Raw genomic sequence first — 22,447 nt, 5'->3', positions numbered from 1 at the left:
TTATTAATCCTAATTAAACTACAAGTATATTAAAGTTTTTTTTCTATATTAAAGTGTCAAATTATGAAAATTAAAAAGCCTAGAGGCCCAAACCTGAAAATGTAGACCCTAATATTAACTTAAATTAATTTTAATCAATTACGGGATTCTAATAAATTATCCTAATTTAAGGACTAAAGGTGAAATTAAGCCTAAGATGGAGGCTCTAATTGTTAACCTATTAAATTATGTCAAAAGGATAATCTAATTAAAATTTAAGGGTTAAAATGTGAAATGTCTAAAGTCGTCTAGAGACTAAAGCGTAACTAAGGCTCTAATCATTAGTCGAATTAATCATTTTAATTGGAAATTCAATTTGAACCCTTGGGCATGAAAGCAAGAACCAAATTAGAATTCCCCTATTCTAAAGTTTAAGGACTAAATCCAAAAAAAATCTAAATTTAAAGTCAAGTAACATAGTACTAATTACGTAAACTTGAAGTCATAAACTAAAAATAACAAAATTTACCAAAACTTATAAAACAAGTAAATGACAAAAAAACTCAAGAAAAATAAAAATAATAATAAATGCAAAGAAATAAAAAGGGATAACAAACATAAAGAGCAAATAATATTAAACTAAATTATAGTTAACATAATATAGATAAATATTAAACGAGAAAGGAACATAGTAAACATGAATGAGTCAAATCTTAAAAAATTAAATGGAGACTAAATTAAGGGAAGGAATTAAAATTATGATGGGTAAATGGTCAAATTAAGAGGAAATGTTAAAAAACAGAAAATAAAATCAATTAATTTTAAATAAATTTATGAAGCAAATTACGAATGGCAGGCACTAAAAATAAGACTAAAAATAATAAATTACCATAAATAAAAATACATACATTTGTAAACATAGACAAAAAAAATATACTATAATATAATATTTCATGTAATTATCACAACTCTAGTCAAAGGATGTATCCTAATTCAAACCTTAAATATAAAACAAAACACAATATTCAAGGACCCAAGTGTAAAGTCATGCCTAAACCGGAGGGACTAAAGAGTGATTTTCTATTTTTAATAAGCCACATATACATTAATAAAAAAGTGAAAAAACTACATAATTAGGCCAATAATATTTTTAAAAAAAATTAAATAGTAACTGTAGGTGACCAGAATGCAAAACCACGCTAAAGTTAGGGGGACTAAAAAGAAAATATACCAAAAATACATAACACGCATAAAAAGGGGGAAATAAAAAAATAAATTCAAATAAAATAAGGGAAAATAATATATTTGGTCCTCACAAGTGACCAAAGTGCAAAAACATGGCTAACTATAATGGACTTAAATGAGAATAACCCATAAACTCTTCTATAAAACACATTTTTCTCTTTTTTTCATTTTAAACCCAAAATCCAAAATATATTTTTCCAAATTCTCTCAACTCTCCCTTCTCTCTCTCTCAGCCGACCACCCACCAGCCCCTTATGTCGCCGCTCGAATATGGGATCTAAGTATCCTAACGAGGCCCTATGGTGGCCGGAAATCTTACATTGAACCCAAACAACCCTCAACCCTTATTTCGACCTCCTAAACTCAAATATGGGATCTAAGTCTCATACTAAGGCTCCTAAATACCCAAAAATCTCCTCGATGTTTCGACTTCACCATTTTCGACCATCCCGCCGATGAACGCCCCCGATTCGACTACCCCTCTCCGATAACTACTCGACTTTTTCTTTATGTATTTTTTTTATTTTCAAAACTGAAAAAATGGGGAAATTGCCTTTAATTTTTTCTCTTGTATTACTTCCAAGAAAAATGAAAGGGAAAGGTCCCTTTACACACTGGTTCTCGTGTTTTTATACTCAGGATTACAGAAATGTAAATAAATAAATAAACCTAATAAACTTCCATCATTGTGTGTGATGATTTACATTTTTAATGCCCTAGATTTTTTGGAGTTTGGCGGATTTGATCTGATTTTCCCTTGGTTGTGTTGCTAAGATGATGATGATGGAACAATAAAGATGGTCGGCCTTATGGACTGTTGAACTATGTTTTGATATAACAATTTATGGCAAAATGTTTTTGGACTTGAATTGAATTTATTCAAAGTTTTCAAAAATAATTCAAAGTCTATTTAATTTGGAATTGAGCACAAAAATGTTTTTATGAATAGTATTGTATTCTATAAATAGTACCGACATTGTGTAAATAGTACCGATACTATGTGATTAGTAAGAAACAATATCGATGCTCAAAAACATCGAATGTAAAATGTGAATCGATACCTCTACTGTGTACCGATACATTGTTATAGTATTTTCAGCCCAACGGTCATAAAATTTGAATTTTATGAAAGGGGTACCGATACACCTTGGGAATGTACCAATTCACCCTGTTCTGGGCAGTTTTATTTTGTAGAAAATGAATCCCCAACGGCTCCAAAACATCCCCCACAACTATATACGACTTCAAACTCATTCCAACTTATAAATACATGTTCAAGACACTTGAATGATATAGAGAACACCTATCCAAGCATTCAAACACAAGAGAAGAGTTTTTCAATCTTATTTTTCTGTTCTCTTATAAATATTGAGTTCTTGTGAGCTTAAATCTTGTAAACACCTACCTTATAGAGGTTTTCTTGTTTACATTTCCTTTTCTTTTGTAAAGGGGTTTTGGTTCTAGCTGAGCCTGTTAAAAGCTAGGGATTGGTTCTAGTTTAGCCATTAAATAACTAGGGAGTTGTAAAGGTTATCTCTTTGACCTGTAAAAAGAAAGAACAAATTAGTGAATTTGTTGGAAAATCCTTGGTAAGGAGCTAAGGTACTTGATGTAGACTTGGTTGAGAAGTCGAACCACTATAAATCGCTGTGCAATTTTCTATCTTTCAATGTCCTTACTCCCTAAACACAAAAACTAATTCAACCCCATTTGGCGAACCCTTCCGGTTATCGATTTGAGCTTCCGTAAATCCCAACAATTGGCATCAGAGCTTAACTCGTTAGAAGGCTTAACATCCTTGATATGATCCTAGAAGACGCTCTACCAATTCCTGACACAACTAAGAAGATGGCTTCCACCTTCAGCTTGTTCAACATGAAAGACTCCCTACTAACCAACAAGCCTTCACACTTCAATGGAGCCAACTACTGTCATTCGAAAAAATTAATAAAGTTATTTATCCAAGCCAATGATCTTGATGCATGGGAGATAATCGAGAGTAGATACTCTTCTCCAAAAAAGAAGGAGAAGAAGTGGAGTGACCAAGAATGGAAGAAAGCTCAACAAAATGCCAAGGCTATGCACATGGTGTTTTGTGCATTTAGTCCTGAAATCTATGAAGGAGTCTCTTCGTGTTCAAGTGCCAAGGAGCTTTGGAACTCAAGGAAATCCATGGAAATAAGAAAGAAAAACCAACAAAGATGGTGTCTTTAATAGATCGTGAAGAGCCCGAGGTATCTTCTAACTCAAATGAATTTAATTCATATTCTTTTGATGAGTTACAAGTGCTAATAATAAGTTGTATTTGGGATTTAAGACCATGAATTCCAAATATAAGAAATTAATTTCAAAACTTAAAATTAAAAATAAGTTGATTTTGAAAGAAAAAGTTGATTTTGAAAATCAAAATAAAATTTTGAAAAATGATTTAGAACTTTCAAAAATCAAAATCAATGATTTAGAAAAAAAATTGATTTAGAAGTTAAGCTTGAAAGCTTAACAAAAGAAAAATAATTAATTTCTAAAAACAACTTATTATTTTTAAAAATGGAAAAATGCTCACATTGCCATTATCATGGTCATAAGGAGCATACTTGTCCTTTGAAGAAAGGAAATTTTTTTAAAATTAGACAAGTATGGGTTCCGAAAGGATCAAGGGGCATTGAAACTAATGTTCAAGGATTCAAAGTAATTTGGATACCAAAATATACTTAAATGTCTCTTGTAGGTGTGTGGGAGCAATGGTGATGAAAGTGATGATATTCAAGATGCTCTAACCACACATGAAAAAGGAATAGGTAACCTCTAAGCTAAATGTTTTTAATTTTGGTTATTTGGTTGCTCATTTGATTTTAATCATGCATGAGTTTTTGTTTTAAATGATTGTGTATTATTTTAATCTCATGTATGTTAAAAAGGTTTTATGAAGAATATTTTGAAGTTTTAATGATTTTTCAGAATTTTTAGTTCATCATAATCAAAATTTGTTTTAATGCAAATGATATCTCTCTAACAATTGATATCAATTTTTCAAATACTTTGATTTTACAAATTTTAAATTTTTGACCCAAATTTGAATGTTTATGCATGTGGTTTAAATGAAAATGATATCTCTCTAACAATTGATATCAAATTTTTCAAATGCATAACATTTTTGGAAGACTTTATGCATATGCACTTAATTTCAATAATTGATATTGCATAAAGTATTTTAGACTTGAATATATTAAATTTCATGAGCTATTAACATGTTTGTTATTCTATGTTGAAATTCAACTTTGTTTAAGTGTTAAACTCTAAAAGCTTAATTTTGTTTAGAATACATTTATTGAGGGGGGAGCTTTGATTTTTCAAATGATTTTTAAATGTCAAATTTACTACTTATTCTCCAAAGTTAATTTGAACTTCAAAGATTGAATTGTTTTTTATATAACAAAAAGGTGGAGAAGTTTGGTTTGAAAAATTCAATTTCTTAATGAAAAAAGGGGAACTTAACATTTTCATATATTTTCCAACAATTGGTATCTTTTTAACAATTGATATCCTTTTGTTAACAATTGATATCTTTTTCATTAAACATTTTATTAAGGGGGAGTTTTACCAAAAACAATTTTTCAAATATTTTGTTATATCAAAAAAGGGGAGATTGTTGAACTATGTTTTGATATAACAATTTATGGAAAAATGTATTTGGACTTGAATTGAATTTATTCAAAGTTTTCAAAAATAATTCAAAGTCCATTTAATTTGGAATTGAGCACAAAAATGTTTTTATGAATAGTATTGTAATGTATGAATAGTATCGATACTGTGTGAATAGTACCGATACTATGTGAACAGTAATGAACAATATCGATGCTCAAAAACTTCGAATGTAAAATGTGTATCGATACTTCTACAGTGTACCGATACACTGCTACAGTATTTTCAGCCCAACGGTCATAAAATTTGAATTTTATGAAGGGGTACCGATACACCTTGGGAATGTACCGATACACCCTGTTCTGGGCAGTTTTATTTTACAGAAAATGAATCCCTAACGGCTCAAAAACATCCTCAACATCTATATACAACTTCAAACTCATTCTAACTTATAAATACATGTTCAAGACACTTGAAGGATATAGAGAATAACTATCCAAGCATTCAAACACGAGAGAAGAGTTTTTCAATCTTATTTTTCTATTCTCTTGTAAATATTGTGTTCTTGTGAGTTTAATCTTGTAAACACCTACCTTAGAGAGGCTTTCTTGTTTACATTTCCTTTCCTTTTGTAAAGGGGTTTTGGTTCTAGCTGAGCCTGTTAAAATCTAGGGATTGGTTCTAGTTTAGCCATTGAAAAACTAGGGAGTTGTAAAGGTAGTGGATGTAGACTTGGTTGAGAAGTCGAACCACTATAAATCACTGTGCAATTTTTTATCTTTCAATCTGCTTACTCCCTAAACACAAAAACTAATTCAACCCCGCTTTGCGAACCCTTCTGGTTGTCGATTCGAGCTTCCGTAAATCCCAACATAGACGACGGGCTTTGGTCGGCGGTAATTGAAAAGGCATTCTTAGGATTAGAATTAGATTAGGCTAGGGTTTAATTTGGTCTGGGATCGTGTTTGGGTTGTTGGGTAATGGGCTTGGGGTTTGGATTAGGTATTTTGGGTTTGGTTTGGGTATTTTGTAATAATAAATAAATAACAATATTTTATAATATATATATATATATATATATATATATATATAATGTAGTTGAAAAATGGTGATTACAACTACTCCTCTTTGCTCATTGTAGTGCAATGGGGATGGAGAAAAGACACAAAGCACCATTTTTCAATGTGATCTCTACTTGTCAAGCTGCGAGATCTTATTATGAACTCTTTACTGGGGATGTCAACCACCTCCTTTGATGTAAGGAGAATCTGCACCCTTTAAAGGAAGTGAATAGATAGCCATATTGTTGTCCAGATATAGGAATGGAAAAAGTGATGCCCTTGATTTGTAAGTATGGTTGCAACAAAGAAAGATAATTAAAGTGATTAATAAGGATATAATGAAATGGATAAGTAATTAAAATGAATAAAAGGAGAGTTGGTTGCGGAAGTATATTAAAGATTATGTTTTTGGTGGCCTTCAATGGAAGATGGATGATGGTGTTGAAGTTGAAGGAATGATAATGGAAGATGGTGATGAAGTTTGTATCTCAAACACGTCAAAGAAGAAGCTATGCTAAGGAGCACAACCCCGGTCTTTACAAACTTGCTTGAGGGATGGAAATGGTGTCTCAAACCCACTAGATATGAAATCTAGGAATAAAAGAAACAATATGGAAAGAATGACGTCACAAGTATAGAAATATACTTGCTTAATCGATAAAGTTATTAAATAAATTGCAAGAGAGAATTCTCACAAATGAGTTTTATATATTCAAAAAGGTGTGTTACAAATGATGATAGCTTCTCAATTTATAGGAAATGATAAGGCTGGCCGAATAATTAGATGCATATTCGACTAAGTACATGATTAAATGAAGGTGCATGATGCTTTGAACGAATGGGGATGTCTCTTGGCCTTGTGTTGGTTCGACTTCTCCTTCATGAATGTGCATGACTATTTGGCTGAAATGAAAGTGCATCTCAATTGGCCGAATGGTTATGTGTTGCTTCACTTTGGCACCAAGTCCTGTGCATGTGCATGGCATGTGTGGATTGGCTGAATGGTAATGTTGCTTGCCTCATACCTCTTCATGATTTAGGCCTCCATTTGATGACATCTATTAACCAATGTGCACCTTGATGAAATGGCATCTTCATGGACATCAACATTCACGAAAGATCACAATTGTTGGAAGGTAACCTTTCATGTTTGAATTAGTTATAAGGTGAATGAGTTGAAAGTGAGCTGGCCATAGGTGAGTTGTAACATGGTGAGTGTTATTGCATCTCCTTGTGAAAAGTCTCCTCCTAATAAGGCACCTCTTCGCAAAAAGGTACGATTTCGGAAATTTTGACTTGACCCAAATTTGAAGTATTTTATGTGGTAGTGATGATGGTGTAGCTCCCCAGCTGAATTGAAGCCATCTTCTAGCTCGAATCTTCAGTTCAACCCAGGTATGAGCTCGCTTGTCTCTGGACAACCTTTCACCAAAGGTTCCTTATACTCTCCTGAGTGTCCCTATATGAGTTTCCTTTATTTAGCTTTCATCATTTAGCTCAAATCGGTTTCCTTAGGCGTGGTTGAATGTACCTTCAAAAGAAAACACAATATAAGCTAAGTATAAATTATTACAAAGATGTGGACTATAGGTTATTTTAATAATCAACTTGCAATATATTAAATAACCTATAATTTAAAGGTTCTTTCTCATTAAAGGATTTAAAAGCATGAATGCACTTATGAGAAAGTACTTCCCTGAATTATTTTGCCCTTGCACGAGTGATAGGTTCTTTAGGTATGACTTCAGGATCTGTTGGTATCGTCATGATCATGTCATCCTTCTACAATGGGTAAGACCTTATTGAACAAGTTCTTCTTATTATGAACTTATTCTCTCGGGAAATGTTGACCCAACTCTTTTTGCAATGGTTGACATTAGGTGATGTTGATCCAACTCCATATGGGGTGGACGAGCAAAGTATTGAACAAGTTCTTCTTATTATGAACTTCTTTACCCTCATCGGATGAGTTCTTCACATTATGAACTCTCCAATGGAAATGTTGATCCACCTACTTCTTTGATGGAATTGAACGAAGTGATGATGCTGATCCAACTCCCTATGCGATTGATGAGCTAAGTATTGGTGTTGTTTCGACTCCTTATGTGATGAAAACGAGCTAAGGTTGAACAAGTCCTTCTTATTATGAACGTCTTCTACCTCATCAGACGAGTTCTTCTCGTTATGAACCCTTCCATTGGAAATGTTGATCCACCTCTTTCTGTGATGGAATTAATCGCATTCTTCGCTACAAATGATGCCATCTTTGCTTCGTTCTCTTGGTTGAGTCTCCCACTCCAACTGTTCAAGCTTGATCTCACACCAGGGTTCTTCATTGATCCTCCACCGATTCATCCTCTCATCTTAAAATCTAACGGATTACCTCTATGAGTATTTGAAAATCTTCTCATTTGGCTCGCTCCAACCTCACAAATGACGAACCTAAGAATAATACATATACAATTAATTATCATATCTAAGAATTTATTATTATTTTTCTTTTTCTTTTTTGCTTCTTTAATTTTTGTATTTCTCATTTTTTTTTGCATATTTTTATTCTTTTATTTTTTTGAACACCACGTGAAAACATCCTACCCGAAGGTCTTACAGATAGCCCGAAGAACTTATCATCTTGTTCAAAAAGCTTATAGATGACCCGAAGGATTTAGGCATCATGCTGAAAAGACTTACAGATGGCCCGAAGGACTTACTAAGTAAGAAACTTTAGAAACCATTTTCTTACTTTTAAAAAAAATCAATTTTCAGAAAAAATTTAAATGAGAAACTTTGGAAATCGCTTTCTCATTTTTCGAAAATCATGTTAAAACATCCTGCCCAAAGGTCTCATGGATGACTCGAAGGACTTATCATCTTGCTCGAAAGGCTTATAGATGACTCGAAGGATTTAAGCATTATGCTCGAAACACTTACTGATGGTCCAAGGGACTTACTAAGTAAGAAACTTTGAAAATCATTTTCTTATTTTTCAAAAAAATCAATTTTCAGAAAATATTTAAATGAGAAGCTTTGGAAATCGTTTTCTCTTTTTTCAAAAATCATGTGAAAACATCATGTCCGAAGGTCTTATGGATGACCTGAAGGACTTATCATCTTGCTCGAAAGGTTTAGAGATGACTCGAAGGATTTAGGCATTATTCTTGAAAGACTTACTGATGGCCCATGGGACTTACTAAGTAAGAAACTTAGGGAATCGTTTTCTTACTTTTCAAAAATTCAATTTTCAAAAAAGATATAAATGATAAACTTTGGAAATCACTTTCTCATTTTTTGAAAATCATGTGAAAACATCATGCCCGAAGGTCTTATGGATGGCCCTAAGGACTTACTAAGTAAAAAACTTTGGAAATCGTTTTCTCATTTTTCTAAAATCATGTGAAAACATCCTGCTCGAAGGTCTTATGGATGGCCCAAAGGACTTACTCATCAAGAAACCCTTGAAAATAAATCTTAGTTTCTTAAAAAATACTTATAGTTATCATCAAGAAACCCCTAAAATTTAGGCTTATCTTCTTTAAAAAGTTATTGGAAAACATCAAGAAACCCATGAAAATCAGGCTTAGGTCCTTTAGAATTCATTTGAAAACATCAAGAATCCCCTGAAAATCAGGCTTAGCTTCTTTCAAAATCATTTGAAGAAATTATCAAGAAACTTTCAAAAATCAGACTTAGTTTCATTAAAAAATCTTTTGAAAACTCATGTCAAGAAACCTTCGAAAATTAAACCTAGCTTCTTTAGAATTCATATCGATTGGGTAAAATGCCCCACTTCAAAATAATGATCGTTCTATGAATAAGGTTCCTCAATTATTAAGGTTATACCACTCTGAATGTAATTCCCTCCATTTGAGGGTTGAATTATGACTTTTATTTCTCTTCTTTTCTTTAAAAATCTATAAGAATTATGTAGATATGTATGAATGCACTTAAATGTATCTAAATATAATTCATGACTTTCTTGTATGCGTAAATGTTGATCATTAATCCTCTTTTGAATTAAAATTGGAGATCTCGGTCTTCCTTCACTTGATCATCTTTGCATGGAATCTGCCTCAATATCTATGTAGCAACTGGTCAGCTTAGGTTTGCAATCTTCTGAGGATCAGCCTAATCATCTTGTGGTTTTTTTGTCTTCATTTCAGAGGAAATGTTTTCTCTCTCGAATTCTTGTTATGGTCAAGTATATTGCCTTGATGCTATTTTTGTCCCTGACTCGATCACTCAATTAAACTTGTTTCTCAAAACTCATCTTCCAACTGAAGCATGAATGGTCTATTTCTCAAGGTAAGCTCTTTTGTTTTCATCTTTTGACCTTGGCACTCTAAATGGTGATGCTCCCCTTTAAGGTCTTCTTGTTCTCGATCTTGTTATCTCCACATGATCGAGATTTTCTTAGGAATGACCCAATGCAAGACCATTGATAGTCAATGTTTGATTTTGAATGATTTGATCCTATACCATTCGTCAACGACCATAAGATGTCATCTTGGGTAAACAGAAGTGTCGCCGTGTGTCTTCCTTGTTCTGGTCAAAGTTTAGGGGTCTTCCATTTCTATGGGGTATTAAAAACATATGGTAATTTAAGAAATGGCCAATTTTCTTTGATATGAATTGAGTTATCAGGAAATCTTGAGGTAAGATGTGCCCCTTCTTGTTTATTCTGTTGTTTAATTTCTTATTTCATGGCTTTGGTTTCTATTTATGAGCCTCGTCAAGTTCAAAGACCTCTTTCTCGAGGAATTGTCTTGTTTGAAAAAAAATTCTTATTTCTTATATTTTAGAAATCAAAGAACGTAATAATTTTGTAAATTATTTCCCCTTAATTCAGTCTCACAATTGAAGCAAATCATAAACACGAGTTCACAAAATATAAAAAAAAATCAATTGTTCTTTAAATTTTCAAATTTATACTCCTTTAACAAGTGTCAGGAATGGTGAGTTAGCTTCCGGTTGGCTTCCTATTTTCTAAGGTTTCAGCCATCGAGATATCCTCATGTGAACCTTGTGACATGCCCCCTTTTTCTTGGCTTAGCATATTATGTGGATACAGACAAAATAAAGCAACTAGCATATTCAATTTCTAGACTTTTGGAACACTTCTGTTTCAATTCTCTGAAATCTTTCATTTTTTCAAGTTTTGCAAACTCCTTCATTAAAGGCAGTGTCAAAAATATCAGTCTAAATATAAAATTCTTGAGTGCTTTTGTGAGGTCGACTATAACAAGTGTTCCTCGACTCCCTTAGTCCATTTTATTAAAACCCCTTATTTAGTAAATTTAATTTAATTTGTCATTGTTTGGCTAGCTTAATTCAGCTTTACTGTATATATATATTATATTCGCCTTTATCGGGCTAGCTGAATCTCTTCATAAAGTCAGGGTATTTAACCAATTACTTTTGAGGAATAGCTCAAGCTTTATTGTATACATATTATAATTACGTTCATGGGCATGTCGATTCAATTTCTTCAGCTCATCAAGGAGAATATGTTATAGTCTGGGTGTGTTAAAGGTCAGGAAATCTTGTCATTAGAGTTCAATTCTCACACAACTAACCTAAACTAAATTCATCTACTCGACTATTCCATCTGAATAGATTAGAATCATCATCACACATCATCAATAGAAGTAGAGCCCAATCAACTTTACAACCTCATATGCAATATACCCTATTTCGTCTACTCCTATACATACATGAATACCAAGCCTTTAATTGTCTCTTCATGCGAGGAGAAGGCTATCTTGTTCCCTGTAAAAGAAGGGTATTCTATTCTGGTGTATCTTCTAAAGTAAGATCAAGGGTTCTTGTTTTATACGGGTTTAGTCTTGTCACTTTGTCAAAGATTTATAACTCTAATTATTTAAAGAACCTTTAATCCAATTAATATTTAGAGAATTTCAAGATTGCAACTTGTTCATTGCTCATAGTCTGAAAAGAGTGGTTTTTTTTCAATTAAAACCTTAAAAACTTCCTAACATTATAGAAAGATCGAAAATAGATTAAAAACATGTTGCTTTCATGAAGAGTACAACTAAGCTCCATAGAGGGCAAGCAAAAAAGTTGTGTGATCTCATATCGCCTCATGTCCATCTGATGTTATAGGACATCTGCTTTATTTGAATGTTGCATCTAGTGCTTTGGTTTCCCAATTGATTCTGCCATCCATTGTTCAACCAACTCTCAAGTTAACATTCCATTACTGACGAGCGTCTCTACTTCTTTCATCAATGGACCGCAATCCCCTGTAGAATGCCCAGGTGCTCCCATGTCGAAATCACATACATTATCTTTGTCATAGCTATGACCAGAAGGGCTTGGCATTACTTTCATTGGTCTCGAAGTGATATGTTGACTTTTAACAAGATGAGAACAATTTTGATATGGGTGTTTGGAACATCTCTAAATCCTTCCTAACTCAAGGAATCTTCCTAAGCCGATCCGAGCGACTAGCTATCTTTTTTCTTTTATTATTGTAAAGACTCAAGCCTTGACATTCATTCACCTCATCATCTTTTTAGTTTTAAATGGTTGATCCTTTGGATGCAGTCTTTATATTTCCTTTGGTGATTACATACTCTACTTGCTCCCCACTTGACACAAGATTTTCAAAATCATTTGTTGAATCTGCAAGCAATAACTCAAAGAAAGGGTCCGGAAGGGTACTATAAAACAAATGTGACATTTCCTTTTCCAGTATCAGAGGTTGAACTGGAGCTGCCATGTTTCTCCATCTCAATGTGTATACTCTAAAGCTCTCAGTAGTTTTCTTCTTCAATTTCTATAGATCTTGACAATTTGGAGCCAAGTCATTGACATATTTGTATTGCTATATAAAGGATTGGCCAAATCGATCCATGGCTTAATTTGCTCTTTACTTAAGTGGCTATACCATACAACAACTGGTCCAATAAGACTGGCGTGGAAGCAATGAATCAACAAATCATCATCATTAAAGTACCCCCTCTATTTTTCTATATAACATCTTAATATGGATCAAAGGGAAACTGGTACCATTATATTTTTCAAACTTATATACCCTAAACTCGTGGGGAATAACCAAGGTTGGGACTAAGCTTAGCCCTCTCCCGTCTAGGTTTTTCTTAGAGACCTCACCAACCTTCATTACCTCAACCAACCCCTCAAATTGTTTAGTTTTTTTTTCTTTGAAATGCTCTGTAACCATGAGATTCTTCCCCTTATCTAAATAGGATTCTCCATGGTGGTCATCCAACATTGGTATGTCAATTTGATGATACTCACGTCTTTTAGCAGAAGCTCTTTCTTTGTTAACGACCATTGTAGCCAATATTTCAGTCATCTGACCCAACACTACTTCTTGAGAAACTAATGCTTTATTTCCCATAGTTTGTTACAGTGCGGCCATCTGGTCTCACATTTGATCTCGTAAATCACCTTGGGACTGCTCTATTACTTCTAACCTCTTATTCATAACGAGAGTAAATGAGAATGTCAATGGGTGATCATAGTATTACTTTCATGTAACCTTCTATAAATTATTTTGTTGATTTTTATAAGGAATGCATAAAACATTAAAATAAATAAATGCAATGCATGCATTCAAAAAGGTGTCAATCCAGAGTAACCATCTTAAATGATTTTCATTGAACACAAAAGGATTTAGTACACAGAACAACCAAACTACATATAATGAATAGCTTTAGCTCCTAGCTTTTATATCTTATTCAGGAGCCAGGTTATCTTCCAAGCATGATCTGATGATGAGCCATCAATATGCTTCAAATCTCTTGCAAAGACAACTAAGTCGACCAACTTGTCAGATGCATTGCTTGCTTGAGTAATTGCCTCATTCATCGTATTTATTTCTCCATCTTACATTTCAACCCTTGAAGTTGTAGGCAATATTGACCAATTTCTCCCGTAAGAGACTAGATACAGTTATGAAGTTCTCGTGCCAGATTTCTATAATCATTTACCATCTCTATCAATGTTTTATTGTCAACTATATTGGCTTATAGTTTATTATTTTTCTTACAATTGTGGTTTTAAAATGAAGCTTCTATGTCGGTAAAGATTGTTCTCAACATTTTATTCTTTGTTTTCCATATCCCTAACCCATGTAAGGCTACTTTACGTTCATTTTCTACAATCTATAGATCACGATAGCACCTCTTAGCTCGACCTTTGTGTACTTTACAACTCATTTCCATTGTTCGACGTCACTCTTCAATTTAGAGGTCTCTTTTTCCTACTCTTCTAGAGTACTACCTAAACCAACACTTTAAAAGGCTTGTTTGATTCTTTAAAAACCATATTGCATGGCTTCCAATTCTCTGTTCATAATATCTTTTTCATTTTGTAATTGACGTATTTGTGCTTCGTATTTTTACAAACGCTCTTCATTTTGGATACCCTCATCGATGCTTTTGTCCTTAGACTCTCTCGGCTTCACCAGGAATAGGTGTTCGACTATTGAACCCAGTTAACCATCTTTCTCCAATTCCAATACTCCATGATCTAACAGGCAATAAATTCGATGCTTAAAGGAAACACAAGTCTCGATATAATGTCCTTGAGATCCTACGTGATAATCATAGTTGGCATTGGCATCATACCATTCTGGGTATAGAGGTTGGGAAGGCTTCACATACTGCGGGGTCACTTCTCGTTCTTCTAACAACTTATTGTATAAATCTCCATATACGATCGGAGCCAAATCAAAGTCAGGATCACTACCTCCTAACTTTCGATCATCAATGAGGTGAGTCTCTGTTGAGTGAACATATGTTTTAGAAGTTCTCTTCAAACGCTAAACTGTTGTAGTTGGATTCCTATTATCCTTTATTTTCATATTCTCAGGTACTTAGGTGGCGTTTGGACCTTTAGGGAACACAAATGTGCCCCATTTAAAACTCAACAACCTTGCCTGAATAAGGTCTCTGAGTTTACACTTCAAGGCATCACAATCTTCTGTTGTATGCCCCGAGCTCCTAATATGATAACCACATATAGAATTTGTAACATCCCAATAATCGGGTCAGTGAGCATAATGTAAGAAATTTTAAACTCGTTGGTTAAATTAAAATAGTTAAAAAGTTTATGGGTTTATTTTGGGATTTTTGTGTAGGGATTATTATCAAATATGGATTATTAGCAAGGGCATTATGGTATTTTGCATAGAATGATATTTTTATTTACTTTCTTAATGAATAAGTACATGGTTAGAGAGAGATAAGTCTGGAACCTTTCTTGTATCTTCCTCGTTCCCGTGAGTTCACTTGTGGAAAGGTAAGATTTTTGTAATTTTGTTGGTTCCTTAAATTCTGAGTCGGTATTGAAAGTTTAGGTCTTATATAAGCTTAAGGAAAGCTTGTATAGAATTAAAACAACAAGAGGAGTGAACTATAAATGGATTTGTAAAATGGGTTTTGAAATGAATATTTGATATGGTGTAGTTTCTGGAGTTTTAGTGATGAATTTGACTTGTCAATAAGCAAACTAATGAATTAGGAGTAATAGAAAAGATTAAGAACTTGGTTGAAATCATGATATGATTTTTAGATGTATGAGTTTTAGTGAGATTTGTATGTTTAAGAGTAGTAAATGAAGACGAGTTGGTTTGGATATATAAGGTTGAGTTTAAAGGCTTAAAGAGAAATAAAAGTAAGAGATTTAGGAAGTTTTTGGTTGAGTTTTGAAATGGAAATAGCAATTCTAGGCATGGAGTATCGACACTGGAAGAATAGTACCGATACTTTAAGGCAAAATTAGAGGAATTCGAAGGGTGGTATTGATACTGGTTGAAGAGGGCATCGATACTGAGTTGGGAGTATCGATACTAAGGGTATAGTATTGATACCATTTTCAAGATAAATTTTTGGAACGTCAAAATGGTATACCGTAGGGGGTATCGATACCATTAAAGGGAAGTATCGGTAATGTAGTGGTAGTACCGATACTACTAAGCATAAAATGAGAAATTAAGTGTTTCTTTCAGCTTAAGTTATTATGATTGGATATAAGTGACTCAAAGTATGATATTGATTTTCGATTGTTTTGTGTAGCTGTTAAACATAATCAACTTTCGGTCAGCTCGACATTATAAGTTTCAATCAAAAGTATTAAGGACTTCGTTAGGACTTCATTGAGGCAAAGGTGAGTGCAACTTCTCGGTTTCGTATTAGAATTGAGGAAGGCTTGCGATAAGCCAACCTCAGTGTTTTTGATCAAAAACCTTTCAATTTCTTTTATGTTATATTTTACAATATTTTATTTAAATTATATTATGTAAGATATGTTTTATCATTATTTGTATATGATTATAGAAATGTGATCTTTGAACATGTGTATCCGAAAAGACCCAATGTGAAAGTGCATAAGTGAATAAGAGATATTTTAAATAATGAATGATAAATAATTATGTGGTTAAAAGCCCAAGGTATATGTATGAGGATTAGAGGTATAGTTGGCATGCCAAGAGTCGAGGGTTTTATGTGGTATTTCGGGATAATTATGTGGCACTTTGGTGCAAACCTATATGTTCTTTCGGGACAATTATGTGGCACTTCGGTGCAAATTACGAGCTGTGGTGACAACATTAGTGCACAACCTTAATGTACTCAAATCCCTAGAGTTCTCAGTAGTATACGTTAGGCATTTGGGAACAAAGTTATACAAAATGAATAATATACATAAGTATATTTTCTTGATATGGAAAATAATTTAGAATTTTTTATGAAAGGTCTCGATATATATATATAAAGATTTCATCTGTAGAGTTTAGTACTCTTTAGTTTTACCTCACTAAGTCATTGACTTAGCATGTGATTTCCTCACGTGTAGGTTTGAAGAAATCTAAAGGTTGATTCGTTGAGGATAGCATACCCCGTGAAGATCAGATCAAGAAAAATTAAATGTAGCTTTTGTTAATTTTGTAAATTGTTGGCATGTACTACACATTTAATTTGAAATTGTCTGATCTATGTTTTGTAAACTCCTACTTTTGTACTTATATAAATTATTGAAACTTTGATGTAGATATGAATGTAAATTTTATTATCTTATTTTAAATTAAGGGTTTCCATCTTTTATTTATGAGTAGAAAATTTAAATTTTTCTTATTTGTTAATTATTTACGATTTGAAAAGTCAATGTGACACATCGGATTCATATCCGGGTCAGGTATGGGTTAGGGGTGTTATATTTAATGGTACAAAGCTATGGTTTAATTGGTTTAAGTTCAAAATAAAGTCATTTTTTATTATAAAAGTGTACATGGCAACTTTTAATTAAGTCTTTCTGGTCTGATAAGGTGATTAGTATGATATCCTTGCTAATACATTAGTGAATTGATCTTATTAGATGTCAGATTTTAAGGGCTCCCGAAGTGAAGCGGGAGATAGAATGGAAGAAAATAATAATTCACCTGCCCCAAGCAGGCAGGGTGAGGAACACGCACATTAGGGAGTGCTTGTGCAAGATCAGGGGACCTTCTTCCAAACGTTAGACTCGATTATGATGCTTTTCCAACCGTCTGCTCCCTAAGCCCCTAAGATGAATGTTCCTAAGGAATTTAGAAGCCTAGGAGCGCCTGAATTTATAGGAGAAATTGAGGAAGGTCTAGTTAGTACCGATATGTGGCTTAAATGACCTTAAGATAATAATAGAGTATTTATATTGTTCTAAAATGGAGAAATTTGATGGTGTAATTTTGTTTTTGCGAGGTTAATCTATAATTTGGTGGTCTAATGTGACTATGAGAGCTGCAAGGGACCATGTGACATAGTCATTTTTCTTTGAAGAGTTTAAGAATAAATACATCGGGGATCAATTTATTCGGTAGATGAAACAAGAATTCATGAGCTTAAAGCAAGGGAATCGCACCGTATATGAGTTTGAGTGAGAATTAAACAAGGTGAGTCAATTTGCGGCAGAGTTGGTTCCTATAGATAATAACTCATGTGATTGGTTTGTGGAGGGTTTACGACCTCGATTAAAAAAGTTATTGTTGGCATTCAACCTCTCTTCTTTCCAAGAGGTAGTGAATAAAGCTAAAGCCCTGGAGCGAGCTCAAAATAAGAGATTTGTAGAGCAAAGGACACAGTGGAATAAGAGAGCTAGTGTGTCGTCCAGTGCCTCCCAATCTAAGAAATGTAGAGGTTTGAGTTCTCGACCTCAAACTAGAGCAAAATCTGCAGCATCCTCGGGTAGAGGATCAAATCCTAGAAGAGTCAGACAAACTCATTCATTGGAATCAGGAGTGGATAAGCCAAATCAATGTCAACACTGTGGAAAACATCATAGTGGCGTATGCCGAAGAGTTTTCAGAGCTTGATTTAAGTACGGAGATGTAGGAAACTTCATTCAAGACTACCCATTGATGTCGGGATAGCTTGCCCAAACAGAAAAATCCACTGATGCACCTATGAGAGGTAGAGGTCGAGGTAGAGGAAAGAATCAATCTGAATTGACCGCTCAACCTGAATTGGTTCCATCGATCGAGTGTACAATCTAAAGACTAGAGAAGATTATGATGATCCTAAAATCATTGCATGTACTTTTCAGATAGCTGGTAAATCTATTTTAGTTCTGATTAATCCGGGATAAAATTATTCTTATGTTAGTAGTAAACTGGTGAAAGACTTGAGAATTCCGTTAGAACCTATTAGTAGCGAGGTCATTGTGACAAATCCATTAGGACATAGTGTTTGTGTGAAACAAATCTGTCGAGGGTGTCCTATATGGATTCAGGGAATTGAATTCCCTATTAATCTAATGGAGTTACTCTTTGATGAGTTCGAGGTTATACTAGGTATGGATTGACTCTATCATTATCACCCTAATATGGATTATCGATTAAAGCGAGTTATGTTACAAAGTCTTGATGGATTGGAAGTTAGTGTGGTCAGCAAGAGAATCAATTCCTTAACTAATGTGATATCGATGATGTCAGCTCGAAAATTAATGCTACAAGGATGAAAAGCATATATTGCTAATGTAATCGATATTAGAGCCAAAGAATTTAAGCTTGAAGATATTTCGACAGTTATTGAGTTTCCAGAAGTATTTCTGGATGAATTAGTTAGTTTACCTCTAGATAGGGAGGTTGAATTTTATATTGAAGTGATGTCAGGTTCAGCATCAATTTCAATGGCTCCTTATAGGATGGTCCCAAAGGAATTGAAAGAATTAAATATTCATTTACAGGAGCTTTTAGATAAAGGATTTATCAGAACATTGTATCACCTTGGGGTGCCCCAGTGTTATTCATAAAGAATAAAGACAGTTCAATACGCATTTGTATTGATTATCGGTAACTTAACAAGGTGACCATAAAGAACAAGTATCCTCTTCCAAAGATAGATGATTTATTTGATCAACTGAAGGGATCTACCGTGTTTTCAAAAATCAATTTACGTTCAGGGTATCATCAGTTGAAGATACAAGAAAAAGATGTTCCAAAAATAAAGTTTAGGACTCGGTATGGTTATTACGAATTTGTAGTAATGCCATTCGGGTTAACTAACGCACCTGAAATGTTTATTGACCTGATGAATAGAGTTTTCCAACTGTACCTTGATCAGTTCATGGTCGTTTTTATTAATGACATTTTAGTGTATTCAAAGTCAATGGAGGAGCATGATGTCCATCTTCGTGTGGTTCTTCAAACGTTGCAAGACAAGATGCTTTATGAAAAGTTCTCTAATAAGAGTTTTGGCTAACTGAAATGGCATTCCTTGAACATGTGGTTTCTGTAGAGGAAATTTGGGTAGATCATTAGAAAGTTAAAGCTGTATTAGAGTGGGAAATCCTAAAGAATGTGTCAGAGGTTCAGATTTTCTTGGGTCTCGCAGTTTATTATCGAAGATTTGTCAAAAACTTTTCGATGCAATTATAGATTATTATTCCAGGAAAGTCAATGTAGTAGCTCACGTTCTTAGTCAGAAGACTTTTGCCGCTTTGCGTAGATTTGATACCCGAATCGTGTTAAAGGAAAATGGTGCATTGATGGCTGAGTTAATGTTGAAACCATTATTGTTAGATTAGATTAAGGGGTTGTAAAAAATGGATGATAAGTGTTTAGCTTGGATTGGATAATTAGAAAAGGGTGAACTCAAGGACTTTGATGTAAAGTCAAATGGGTGTTGCCACTTCAAAATCGAGTTTGTGTTCCCAATTATGACGAGTTGAAAAGAAATATATTGTATGAAGCACATTCTAATCCCTTAATTATGCACCCTAGAGGAAACAAGATGTATTAAGATTTTAAAGAGAGTTTTTTGTGGCCATACATGAAAAGAGACATTTCGGAGTTTGTATCAAAGTGCCTTAATTGTCAACAAATAAAAGCTGAACATAAAGTGCCTTCGGAATTATTGTAACTGATCTCAATTCCTCAGTGGAAATGGGGAAAAATTACAATGGATTTTGTAACAGGTTTGCCTTTGTCACCAAGAAAAAATTATTCAATTTGGGTAATTATGGATCGTCTTACAAAGATTGCGCATTTCATTCATGTGCGAACGGATTTCTCTATGGAAAAACATGTTGAATTATATATCAAGGAGATAGCCTGACTTCATGGTGTTCCAATTTCCATAGTTTCTGATAGAGATCCCAGATTTACTTCAAGAGTTTGCAAGTCTTTGCAAGAAGCTTTGGGTACCCGATTAAGTTTTAGCACTACTTTTCATCCTCAATCTAATGGTCAATCAGAGCGAACGATTCAGATTCTATAAGATATATTGAGAGCGTGTGTGATCGCTTTTGCTAGATCGTGGGAAAGTATTTTCCGCTTGTGGAATTTCCATATAATAACAGTTATCAATCAAGCATTAAGATAACACTGTATTAAGCAATGTATGGAAGGAAGTGTAGGACACCACTTAATTGGTATGAATAAAAAGATCGGAAAGTTCATGGCCCAGACTTGATTAAAGAAGCTGAAGAAAAGGTTCAGGTGATTCAACACAATCTTAAAGTGGCATCAGACAGACAAAAGTCATATGTTGATTTGAAAAGAAAAGAAATTGAATTTCTAGTAGGCGATAAGGTTTTCTTAAAAGTATCACCTTTGAAGAAAGTACTTCGCTTTGGGCGTAAAGGAAAACTAAGTCCTAGGTTCATTGGACCTTATGAAGTTCTGAAGAGAGTGGGACTAGTGGCATATCAGTTAGCGTTGCCACCAGAGATGTAAAAGATTCACAATATTTTTCATGTAGCTATGCTTCAGCGGTATCGATCAGATCTTGCACATCATAACTCCAAATGAAAACAGAAGTTTAATCTGACCTATCATACGAGGAAGAATCGGTGCAGATTCTAGCGTATGAAATTAAGCAGTTACGGAATAAGACGATTCTGCTAGTTAAGGTTCTTTGGAGAAACTATAAAGTAGAGGAAGCTACATGGGAGCGTGAAGAAGATATGAGGAAACAATTTCCCCATCTCTTTTGCAATAAAAATTTGAGGATAAATTTTCTTAAGGGGAAGAATTTGTAACATCCCAATCATTGGGTCAGTGACCAGAATGTAAGAATTTTAAACTTAGTGGTTGAATTAAAATAGTTTGAAAAGTTCAAGGATTTATTTTAGTATTTTTGAGTAGGGCTTATTATCAAATATGGATTATTAGTAAGGGCATTATGGTATTTTGCATGGAATGGTATTTTTATTTACTTTCCTAATGGATAAGTACATGTTAAAGAGAGAGAAGTCTGGAACCTTTCTTGCTTCTTCCTCGTGCCCGTGAGTTCACTTGTGCAAAGGTAAGATTTTTGTAATTTTGTTGGTTCCTTAAATTCTGAGTTGGTGTTGAAAGTTTGGGTCTTATATAAGCCTAAGGAACACATGTATAGGATTAAAAGAACAAGAAGAGTGAATTAGAAATAGATTTTTATAATGGGTTTTGAAATGATATGGTCTAGTTTATGGAGTTTTAGTGATTAATTTAACTTGCCAATTAGCAAACTAAAGAATTATGAGTAATAGAAATGATTTAGAACTTGGTTGAAATCATGATATGATTTTTAGATGTAAGAGTTTTAGTGAGATTTTGTATGTATAAGAGTAGTAAATGAAGACATGTTGGTTTGGATGTATAAGGTTGAGTTTAAAGGCTTAATGAGGGATAAAAGTAAGAGATTTAGGAAGTTTTTGGTTGATTTTCGAAATGGAAATAATAATTCTAGGCATGGAGTATATGTATTGGAAGAACATTACCGATACTTCAAGGAAAAATTAGTGGAATTCGAAGGGTAGTATCGGTAATGGTTGAAGAGGGTATCGATACTGAGTTGGGAGTATCGATACTAAGAGTAGTATCGATACCATTTTCAAGATAAATTTCCAGAACGTCAAAATGGTATCAGTACCGTAGGGGGGTATCGATACCATTGAAGGGAAGTATCGATACTGTAGTGGTAGTACCGATACTACTAAGTATGAAATGAGAAATTAAGTATTTCTTTCAGCTTAAGTTATTATGATTGGATATAAGTGACTCGAAGTACGATATTGATTTT

This window comes from Hibiscus syriacus, unplaced genomic scaffold (assembly GCF_006381635.1).
Source record: "Hibiscus syriacus cultivar Baekdansim isolate YM2019G1 unplaced genomic scaffold, ASM638163v2 tig00110345_pilon, whole genome shotgun sequence".
Lineage (NCBI taxonomy): Eukaryota > Viridiplantae > Streptophyta > Magnoliopsida > Malvales > Malvaceae > Hibiscus > Hibiscus syriacus.
The sequence above is the reverse complement of the archived record's forward strand: the minus strand, read 5'-3'. Positions refer to the sequence as shown.